A 12,339-nucleotide genomic window follows, 5' to 3' on the forward strand; every position below is an offset into this window, starting at 1 on the left:
AGTACAGGAATCAACAGCTTCCTTTGACATTGTAAATATGGTGGAGTCTACAGAGGAGCTGACAACGAGGGCAGGTGTTCACAGCAGGGTTTCCGGAACTGGGAGCGGCGGCACTGATCGAAATTCAGCTGGATCATAAGTTTGTTGATCGAAGGGAATCCGTGTCACTGGTTCTGAAGAACGACAGATGACAAAGACAGGACCCACAAAGGAGCTCCCAGAAAAGGAGCAGACATTGTCAGAGGAGTCTTTAGGGCAGGTCCGAGCACAATGAGAGTGTCTACAGGGTTTGTCGCAGATAACACGTTAGTTTGAAACCTGGGACAAACTTTGGGAACTCAGTCGTTTTCAATCTTTTTACTAGTTTTCAAATTCATACAGATTGATATATAGCACCAATATTTATACACGTAATACACAGAGATCAGGACAACAATCATAGCATAGATACTCATAAAGAACAATATAATATTTAAAAAATCTGAAGATCCAACGATCTCTTAGTAAATTAATATAATATAAAAGAAAGGAAAGAAAAAGATTTATTATATAAATTGAAAAAGGAAAGAAAAAACCCAAATCAATAAGAAAAATTGTAAACAATATAAACTAAACTAAACAGAAAAACTTCAAAAAAAAACAACAACAAAAACTGGTCTAAATTTTCACAGTAAAAACAGAACAACATTATGTCGTCAAATCCGTTCCTCTAAGATGGAAAGTTATTGAAAGGGGATCTATATCATGTGAAAATGTTGAATAAATGGACTGCAAATATCTTCAAATTTAAGCGAAGGATCAACAGTGCCACTCCTAATTTTTTCCAAGTTTAAACATGATATAGTTTGAGAAAAACATTGAAAAGTAGTAGGGGGTATTGCATCCTTCCATTTTAGCAAAATGGATCGTTTGGCCATTGATGTAATAAAGACAATCATACGGTTAGCGGAAGCAGATAAATGGCCAGACTCTATCCTTGATTATCCAAAAATTGCAGTGATAGGGTGAGGTTGTAAATGAATCTTCAATACATTTGAAATAATGTTAAAAATGTCTTTCCAAATTTTTCCAAAAGAGGACAGGACCAAAACATATGTGTCAAAGAAGCCACATTCGATTTACATCTATCACATATAAGATTTATATGGTTATAAAAATGCGCTAACTTATCTTTTGACATATGGGTCCTGTGGACTACCTTAAACGAGTGTCTTGAAGATGTATTAACTAAATGAAGAAATTTCTTCCAAGTATCTGTAGGTATAGATGTCTGGAGTTCACTTTTTCATTCATTCTTAATTTTGCCCAATGATTCTGGGCGTATTTTCATAATTAAATCATAAATTATTGCTATCAAGTCCTTCTGATAAGGATTAAGACCTATTTTTTTCCGTAATTTCAATTTTGTAAGATGTTGGAAAAGAGGGTATAGTAGTTTTTTTAAAAAAAAATTCTAATCTGCAAATATCGAAAAAAGCGTGATCTAGGCAAATTATATTTATTAAACAATTGTTCAAAACATGAAAAACAGTTACCAATGAATAGATCCCGAAAACATACGATTCCCTTCCTCTTCCATATGGGAAAAGCTGAGTCAACTCTGGATGGATGAAAGAAAAAATTAGATTGAATGGAAATTGAAAAGTTAAATTTATTCAATCCAAAAAATGATTGAAATTCAAACCATATTCATATTTTATGTTTAACAATTGGGTTAGTCATATGTTTACTTAATTTGGTAAGTGCAAAAAGGAGTGAAGCTCCTAAAATAGAAACTAATGAAAATTCAAGTACTGATTGGTGCTGAAGGTGTACCCATTTGGGGTGTTGAATTACATATAAATCTTGTATCCAAGAAATTAAATATCTGATGGTGATTGCCCAATAACATAATCTAAAGTTAGGCAAGGCCATATCACCATCCTTTTTCAGTTGTTGTAAATATTTCTTATGTAACCTTGGGTTTTTATTCTGTCAAATATATGAAAGAATTTTAGAATCAATAATGTCAAAAAAGATTTCGGGACAAAATATGGAATCGCTTGAAATAAATATAAAAATTTTGGTAACATATTCATCTTAATCGCATTAATTCGGCCTACCAATGATAAAGACAGTGGAGACCACTTAGTAAATAATTGTTTAACATGGTCAATTTAAGGCAATAGATTAGCTTTAAATAAGTCCTTATGTTTCTTGGTAATGTTAACACCTAAATACATAAAATAGTCAGTTACCAATCTAAAACGTAATTGGCTATAATATGGGATTTGCATATGGAAATAGAAAACTTCGCACTTATTAAGGTTTAATCTATAGCCAGAAAAAACACAAAACTGATCTAGTAGGGATAGTACTGTGGGGATAGATTCGTCCGGATTAGAAATATAAAGTAACAGTTCATTTGCGTAGAGAGATATTTTATGAATCATCTGTCCGCGCGTAATGCCACGTACATTTGAAGAGTTCCGGAGTGCAATAGCCAAGGGTTCTAAAGCAATAACAAATAATAAAGGGCTTAATGGACGACCTTGTCTAGTACCTGGTAAAGCCTAAACAAAGGAGATCTTTTATTATTAGTGAGTATTGAAGCAATAGGTGTAGAATAAATCATTTTAATCGCAGATCTAAATTTAGGGCTAAAATTAAATTTTTGAAGTGTAGTGAATAGATATTCCCATTCGTCTCTGTCAAACACCTTTTCAGCATCTAGTGAAACAACACGTTCAGGAATTTGGGATGAAGGGGTATATATAGTATTCATTAATCTCCTGATATTAAAATGTAAATAACGATTCTGAATAAATCCTTTCTGGTCTTCAGAGATAATTTGTGGGAAAACTTTTCCAGTCTAAAGGCCAATATTTTGGAAAATCTTTTTGAATCTACATTTAATAAATAAATAGGTCTATAAGATGAACAATCAGTGGGATCTTTATCCTTTTTAAGAATGAAAGAACTAGTTGCTTCATTGAAAGATTGTAGTAGTTTACCCACTGATAGCCAAAATTTTTAAAGATGCCCTAACCAGGGAACAAAAATATCCATCAGGGCTGGGTGCTTTACCCGAGTTCATTGAAAATATTACTTTCTTTATTTCTTCCTCCGAAATGGGAGCATCCGAAATGAACATTGATTTAAAGACAGTTGAGGAATCTTCGGATCTCTTCAAAATTCATACATTAATGTCGGATCCTCAGGAGATTCTGATTGGTATAAAGAAGAATAAAGTTCTTGAAAGGATTTGTTGATTTCAACATGATCTATCGCGCAGGTATCATCTGATTTATGAATTTTATTAATCTGATGTTTAGATAAAGTAGGTTTCAATTGGTTGGTCAGAATTTACCGGAATTGTCACCATGTATATAAAATTAACTTTTATTTTTAAGTAGTAGATTTCAAATTGAAGATGTTAATAATAAACGATGTTGTAATTGGAGTTCTGTTCTCTTTTTAAAAGCTCCAGATTCGGAGTATCAGAATATTTTTTTATCAATTTCTTTAATCTTGTCAACCAATATATGTATTTCATTATTAGTTCGTTTTTTCAAACCAGTGGAATGTGAAATTTGACCACGGTATATGCTTTAAAAGTATTCCATATTATCCCACTGGAAATTTTCCAGTAAAATTAGTTAAAAAGAAAAATGAAATCTGTTCTTTAATAAATCTGACGAAAACTGAGTCTTGTAATAGAGAAGGATTAAATCGTCATTGTCTGACATCAAAGGATACATCTGGTAATTTAATTGATAAAGTCAATGGTGCATGATCAGAAATGGCAATTGCATCGTCTTTACAGTCCGTAGTAAGTGGAGCTAATCTAGCAGCAATAGCAAAAAACAATCCTTGAGTAGTTATGGTAGGCAGGAGAAAAGAATGAAAATTCTTTATCATATGGGTGTAGAAATCTCCAAACATCTAAAATTCCGGATTCAACTAAGAAGGAGTTGATAAAGACAGTGGATTTGTTTGGAAGTGCAGGATTTGACACAGATCTCTGCATGGAAGGGTTTAGACAGCAGTTAAAATTTCCACCCATAATCAGAGTGTATTCATTTAAATTAGGAAAAAATGCAAACAAGATGTTTAAAAAATACAGGGTGATCTACATTGGGTGCATAAACATTAACCATAACAACTTTTTTTATTATGAAACAGACCAGTAATTAGTAAAAATCTACCATTTAGGTCTAATATTGTCTCATGATGGACAAACGAAATTGAGGAGTCTATAAAAATAGAAATTCCTTTCACCTTTGCTTGTGAATTCGTTGACCCCTCCAAAATCTTAAAAAAAGTTGATTATCTTTCTTCCTAATGTCACAAACCAGCAACAAAAGAAACACACTGAGCATGATTCAGTGTTAAAAACTATTTTATTAATCACTACTTATGATAATACATAAAATAAAAGTTAAAAAAAATGTTAGTATGTTAGAATTCAAACATGTTAAACCTCGAACGTTAACCCCAAAACTAAACTCGTCGTGTGTGTGTGTGACAAAGTCCAAAACTCCCAGTTCCGGAATGGTTCTTAAAGTTCAGTTCCGCAAGCCATAAGGTGAAACATGAGCAAGGGCTTCTTCAACAACCACCGTTGTCTGAAGATAAGATGTAGATGTAGAAAAACATAGAGAGAGTACATACGAAATCCAAATGTTCCACGATGGAACCCAAACGACACTTCAGTGTTTACTCGGTAGTGACTTCCTCACCCCGAAAAGCATCCGAACCGTGGTCGTCCACATACAAATACCTGTTTCCTTCTACAGGTCAGCAACAAAGTGAACTCCACCGGATTACTTCCAACTTCCATACATGGATTTCAGTGGCAAACACAGTTATTGTTTCTCATCCCTCTTTAGAGAAAACAAGCAGGCTGGTGTCTCTCTCCCTTCTCTCTCTCTCTCTCCTTCTTCTTCTTCTTACTTCTTCAACAACGTCATTACGTCCTTTATCTTCTATTGACGTAAGCACGCCCCACACACACATACACACACACTCTCTATCTTAAAGGGACTTTCACTGAGTCCGTAACACTAATGTGAGTCTCCTGAATGAAAATAATCTGATCATTTAATCTGTGAATTTTTAAAAAAATCTTCTTGCATTTAATACGATTATTTAAACCGGTAACATTCCACGAAATAAAATTAATCATTTTATGCATTTAACACATTAAAAAACGTATGGTATGTAAAGGGTTAATCTTGGTATTTCCGAGTCTTACCAACAGGAAGAAGTAAAAAATATATTCAAAGAGGAAACGGATGTGACGAAAATTTGGAAAAATTTGTAGTTTAGCCCAGAAGAAAAAAACATAAAAACAACTCCACCCCCTCCCCCAACAGCCCTAAATCTGGCCAATTCAACTAACCCCAGTTCTATTGGTGGCAGTAGTCTAAATTGAAAAAATATATAAACCACACATGTTTTTTCTAAAAATGAACAAAATAATACAAAGGGAGATAACGAACTCACAACATAGTTGTGAGATTGAAACTGAGCCAAAGTGCGTTAACAGCCGACAGTTAAAAAATACGGTTTAATAATTATTTTGAAAATAAAGCAAACAATCAGTCATTTTGTTAAATTCTTAATTGTTATCAAAACAAAACATTAAAAATATTAGAAGAAGAAAAAAGAAAACTTTAAATCTAAAAATTAATTATATAATTTTAAAAAAGTAGGAAGTAGATCAAAGGAAAAACACTGTGTCTCTTCTGCAATTCTTAGCTTCCAAAAATAAAAGCTAATTCAAAAGAAAATTCTCTGCTTGTTGGATAGATTTAAACCATTTGCGAGATTTATCAGGTAATGAAATTCTCAACCTTGCTGGGAATAATAATGCAGGATGATAATTGCTTTGACAGAGATGAGTCATAATTTGTTTATAGGTCAGCCTTTCTTTCATAACTTCTGGGGTGTAATCTTCAACTATTTGAAACTTACTTTGTTTAAATTGAATCATTCCACGTCTGCGAGCGGTACAAATCAGGAGTTCATTGACGCTGACAAAATGGAATCTCAGTATTACTTGCTGAGGTTTTTGATCCGGAGCAGGTTTAGATCTTAATGCTCTGTGAGCCCAATCCAGAATGGGCTGAACAGGGAACATTTCGGAACCAAACACATCGACCAAAAGATTAGAAAAGAATTCCGTAGGGTTACCAGTCTCGGTGTTTTCTGGAAAAATTGATGATCCTTAAATTTTTCCTCCTGAAGCGTCCTACCAGGTTGATGATCCTCTGTTGTTGCTTTACCAGGTTTTACTTGGTCGTAATTAAGGCTTTTTCAAGTGAATGGAGTTTGGCATCTCTCTCTTTACCAGCTTGGTCGAGTTCAGCAATTAACTGCATTTGTTTGTCATTCTCCTGCATAACAGTATCTTGTTTATCTTCAAAGTCTTTTAAAATAGACCAGTTCGGGAAAGCTCTGATTGAACTTTCTATCCAGATTAGAAATAGCTTCCAAAGTAGTTTGGTCTCCAATACCTTTAACATTAGCAGAGGCTTTAGATCTGGTGGTCATTTTAACAGTTAAAAATCAAGATTAAACGTGCCAGTATTGTAAAAGACTTATTAAAGGGTGGTAAATAATAGATTGAAAAGTGCCTGGACCAAAGCCAAGTTATGACTTAGTCCATAGAGCGCCAGCAACAGACCCCCAGGAGCATGTCGTCTATGTAATGGGCGGATGACACCCCTGGGGCAAGTTGGATGGCTTGCAAGTCCCGGGTGAGTAACCCATGGCGTATGGTGGAGCTATGAATGTAGCCATGTGGTGGACGTTGAAATGTATATTGCCTTCCGTCCCAGGTCAATGCAAATTTGTCCTGAGAGGTATGAAGGAGGGGGATGGAGAAGAATGCATTGGGCAAATCCATAACGACAGACCATGGTTTGTCCGGGCGCCCTAAAATATCCTCCACCAGAGTGACTATGTCGGGTACAGCGGCAGCGAAGGCGGGGAGGGGCTGCCTTGTTCAGGTGTATGTAGTCCACCATCAGGCGCCATTCCTGTTATTTTTGTGAACGGGCCAGACGAGGCTATTGAAGGAGGACGCGGCAGGTCGAATGACCTGAACGGCCTCTGTGATGTCTTGGTGTCCCCCCGGCACCTTATACTGCAGACTGCAGACAACCTTGGAGGGAGGAGGAACAACAACCGGTTCCCACTTGGCCGCCACGACTACCACCATAGCCCGGGCAACTCCAAAAGTGAATTTGTCTCTGTTGGTGTGTAAGGGTTGTCCTTTTGTCGTCCTGAAATCAATTTTCCCTTTCCGTCCGCTGTAAGTAACACAGTGCCACAAGGTCGATTCGAACAAATACCTTTATTAGCAGTGCACCGCTAGGAGAATTCTCTTCAGCACTCACTAGGAGTCGCTTCCCGAGTTCTCCCCGAACAAAGGGCAGACAGACATTTATACAGGAATTGTCACGCACATCCCATGCAAACGGCGCCGCGAGTCTCGGTCAAGCTATAGAGATCCCGAGACAGCTATCACACCTCTTGTCTTAGTATAATTGAGTTATAATCAAGGTTTTCAAAGGCAGGTATCACCCTTCATTGTTCAGACCAAGTCTTCACCTCGATGTTAATTACACTCAGTATCGCCACCGTCTGACATAGCGGAATGGTTTGTTACCCGAAACAAAGGCAGTTAACATACTTAACATTCCAACCTAACTAGTGGGTCAGCAGCTTGCTAGTCCTTGCAAGAGAAATATAAATGCATAGATATATATATTTTGTTTGCCAGTTATAGGTACGGTTGCAATTTTTAACCCTTCACTTCCTCATTCCCTCCTTTTTATCATTTCATGATAAACTAGAGCGGCGCTGAGAACGGGACCAAGAGCTCATTAATAAGGACCTTGCAACAGGTATTTAGACAGGACAGCACCACACAGCATACTATTATAATCACTATTAGTCCCACAGCTCCATGCAGCAGGTATGATGCCCACGACCCTCCTAGCAGCCACCCATATCAACTTGTCCCTCCTGTAATTCCCTGTCTAACGCTATCTACTTGCGTCTGAGTGTCCTGAATGGCATGGGAGATGTCGTCGGACTCATCTCTCGTGTTGGTGATACATTTGTCCCCAACTATAGCACGTACTCCTCCTTGCTGAGCCAGCTGGTAGTCCACAGCATACCGGGTCTGCTGGGCATAAAGTCGAAGCTCTGCCAGTTCCCGGTTCACCGCCTTCAGGCCCTCCATAGTTTTGTTTCCCAGTGCAGCCAGTCCACAAATAAGGTAGTTCAGGTTTTTTGCGGCTATAGTTCCTGCCGAACCCCCCAGAGAGAGAGTACTCAGGAATCCATAGCCTGACGATGCTAAGGGAGATCCCAATGACATAGGATCCCTCCAATGCTCACAGAACTCCTCACTAACTGACCGCACCCCAAGTCTTCATCGGAAATGAGCCATCTGGGGGCAGGGGACCATGACCGGCCCGATTGTTCCTATTGCAAACCAGTGTTACGGACTCAGTGAAAGTCCCTTTAAGATAGAAAGTGTGTGTGTTTGTGTGTGTGGGGCGTGCTTACGTCAATAGAAGATAAAGGACGTAATGATGTGGTTGAAGAAGGCAGAAGAAGAAGAAGGAGAGAGAGAGAGAAGGGAGAGAGACACCAGCCTGCTTGTTTTCTCTATCGATGGATGAGAAACAATAACTGTGTTTGCCATAGAAATCCATGTATGGAAGTTGGAAGTAATCTGGTGGAGTTCACTTTGTTGCTGACCTGTAGAAGGAAACAGGTATTTGTGTGTGGACGACCAGGATTCGGATGCTTTTCGGGGTGAGGAAGTCACTACCGAGTAAACACTGGAGTGTCGTTTGGGTTCCATCGTGGAACATTTGGATTTCGTATTTACTCTCTGTATGTTTCTCTACGTCTATGTCTTATCTTCAGACAACGGTGGTTGTTGAAGAAGCCCTTTCTCATGTTTCACCTTATGGCTTGCGGAACTGAACTTTAAGAACCATTCCGGAACTTGGAGTTTGGGACTTTGTCACACACACACACACAAAGAGTTTAGTTTTGGGGTTAACGTTCGAGGTTTAACATTTTTGAATTCTAACATACTAACATTTTTACTTTTATTTTATGTATTATCATAAGTAGTGATTAATAAAATAGTTTTTAACACTAAATCATGCTCAGTGTGTTTCTTTTGTTGCTGGTTCGTGACAAAATTGGGGGCTCGTCCGGGATAGTTCCCAAGGTGAACGAGATTCATCCAGGATCCAATCCAAGATTGTCGTCTGGGATCGTTCCCCAGATTGACAAGATTTGTTTGGGATTCAATCCAAAGATTTTTGAGGGAGGTCTGATAAATTCTTTTTAATTGGCTTGTGTGTGTGGAAACCAGCAGCAATGGATATTAAGGCATTTTTGGAGTCACCAACCCAAAAGGGATTGGAGGTGGCGAAAAAGGATGATCTGATAAAGATTGCTACAAGGTTAAACCTTACAGAAGTAAAGCAGTCTATGAGAAAGGCAGATATTCAGAGACTGATAGCTGGCCATTATGTGGAAAAGAAGGTGTTTGAGAAGGAAGTGTTAAAACAGTTTCCTGGCAGTGAAATAGCAATTTCTGAGGCACAGGTGCAGCTGGCAAAGATAGAGGCTGAACGAGAGCAAACCCAGTTAAAGATAGAGGCTGAACGAGAACAAAAGAAGTTAGACGCCGAACAAAGGATAACTCAGATGAAGTTAGAGGCTGAACGGGAACGAGAGCTAACTCAGATGAAGTTAGAGGCTGAACGGGAACGGGAACTAATTCGGTTAAAGTTTGAGGCAGAGGAGAAGGAAAAACAGAGGCAGCATGAGTTACAAATGAAGCGTAGGAGTTCGGAATCTGATTCTGATGATGGTTTTTCAGCTAGCAGGGAGGTTCGATTAGTCCCTCCTTTTGAAGAAGATCAGGTTGATCAGTATTTCCAACATTTTGAAAAGGTTGCTGTGAGTTCAAACTGGCCAAGGAGAGGATGGGCTCTTATGGTACAGAGTGTGATTAAAGGTAAAGCTCAAAAAGCTTATTCTGCTTTGTCTGCTGAGGATGCAGCTGATTATACCAAGGTAAAACAAGCTATATTGAAGGCCTATGAATTGGTACCTGAAGCTTATAGACAAAAATTTAGAGACTTGAGGAAATCTACAGATCAGACTTATATGGAATTTGCCAATGGAAAGAGAATATGTTTTGAACGATGGTACTTGGCTAAAAATGTAGATGGGGATTTTGATAAATTGAAAGAATTGATACTGGTGGAGGACTTTAAACGATGTGTTCCAGCTGAATTAACAACATATTTAAATGAAAAGGCTGTGGAAACTTTACAAGAAACTGCTAGGTTGGCAGATGATTATGCTTTAACCCATAAATCCAAATGGGGACAACCTAAAACCTTTCAAAAGAGTTACAAGGACAATCCAGGTAAACCAGAGATTAAATTGGGAGGTAATCAAAAAGGAAAGGATGAAAAGAAGCCAGGGCTGGAGAAACCTGTTGAGCGTACTTGTTATTACTGTAGGAAACCTGGCCATGTGATACCTAATTGTGCCCTTTTGAAGAAAAAGAATGAAGCTGTGCCAATGCTTGCTTTCAGGCAATTAAAAATCAAAAAGGTTTAGGAGATGCTGTTAAAGATCAGTCCTTGCAAGAGGGAAAAGCGGAAAAGTTGGAGGAGGTGAGAAAAGAATTCCGTTCGTATGTATCAGAGGGTTTTGTTTCACTGAATGATGAGTCACCCCAGGTGCCAGTGAAAATTCTTAGAGATACTGGGGCTAGTCAATCTCTCTTGCTGGACAGTGTTTTAAATTTTGGAGAAGAAAGTGACACTGGTGAAGTAAATCTAGTACGAGGCGTTACAGGTGACACCATGTCTGTCCCTTTTCACAGGGTGATTTTAAAGTCAAAGTTCGTAGAAGGACCAGTCGAGATAGGGATAAGACCTAGGTTGCCCGTGGAAGGAGTTTCTTTGTTATTGGGAAATGACCTTGCAGATGGAGAAATTGTCCCTGTGGTACGGTTAACAACCAAACCAAGGATTGATGAGTCTGAGAATGATCCAGATGTTTACCCATCATGTGCGGTGACTCGAGCTAGAGCTAGAGAATTAGCCAAGACAGACAGTCCGATGCAGTCTGATGTGGTTCCTTGTGACAGTCCTAAACAGGAAGAAAATTATGATGCCTTATCTGAGACTTTTCTGTCTTCACTGGAGGATCAACATCCTTGTAGGGAGCCTGAATTTAAAGATTTGTCTTTGTCGAGGAAGGATTTTATGGTGTGTTACGGACTCAGTGAAAGTCCCTTTAAGATAGAGAGTGTGTGTGTATGTGTGTGTGGGGCGTGCTTACGTCAATAGAAGATAAAGGACGTAATGACGTTGTCGAAGAAGTCAGAAGAAGAAGGAGAGAGAGAGAGAGAAGGGAGAGAGACACCAGCCTGCTTGTTTTCTCTATCGATGGATGAGAAACAATAACTGTGTTTGCCACTGAAATCCATGTATGGAAGTTGGAAGTAATCCGGTGGAGTTCACTTTGTTGCTGACCTGTAGAAGGAAACAGGTATTTGTGTGTGGACGACCACGGTTCGGATGCTTTTCGGGGTGAGGAAGTCACTACCGAGTAAACACTGAAGTGTCGTTTGGGTTCCATCGTGGAACATTTGGATTTCGTATGTACTCTCTCTATGTTTTTCTACATCTACATCTTATCTTCAGACAACGGTGGTTGTTGAAGAAGCCCTTGCTCATGTTTCACCTTATGGCTTGCGGAACTGAACTTTAAGAACCATTCCGGAACTGGGAGTTTTGGACTTTGTCACACACACACACACACGAAGAGTTTAGTTTTGGGGTTAACGTTCGAGGTTTAACATTCTTGAATTCTAACATACTAACTTTTTTTTTAACTTTTATTTTACGTATTATCATAAGTAGTGATTAATAAAATAGTTTTTAACACTGAATCATGCTCAGTGTGTTTCTTTTGTTGCTGGTTTGTGACAGGTGGAACAGACAAAGGACCCTGAGTTGACAGAATTGAAAGAAAAAGCTCTCTCATGTGAAGAGATTGAAAAAGTGCCAATGGGATATTATGTCAAAAATGGAGTGTCAATGAGGAAATGGAGACCTCCTCATGTTCCTGTTACTGAGGAATGGGAAGTTATTCATCAGGTTGTTGTTCCAAAAGTTTATAGGGATGAGATTTTAAACCTGGCCCATAGTATGCCTTTGGGTGGTCATTTTGGTGTGAATAAAACTGTAGGGAAGATCTTGAAACAATTCTATTGGCCTGGTTTGAGAAAAG

The sequence above is a fragment of the Pristis pectinata genome, chromosome 3 (genome assembly GCF_009764475.1).
Source record: "Pristis pectinata isolate sPriPec2 chromosome 3, sPriPec2.1.pri, whole genome shotgun sequence".
Classification (NCBI taxonomy): Eukaryota; Metazoa; Chordata; class Chondrichthyes; order Rhinopristiformes; family Pristidae; genus Pristis; species Pristis pectinata.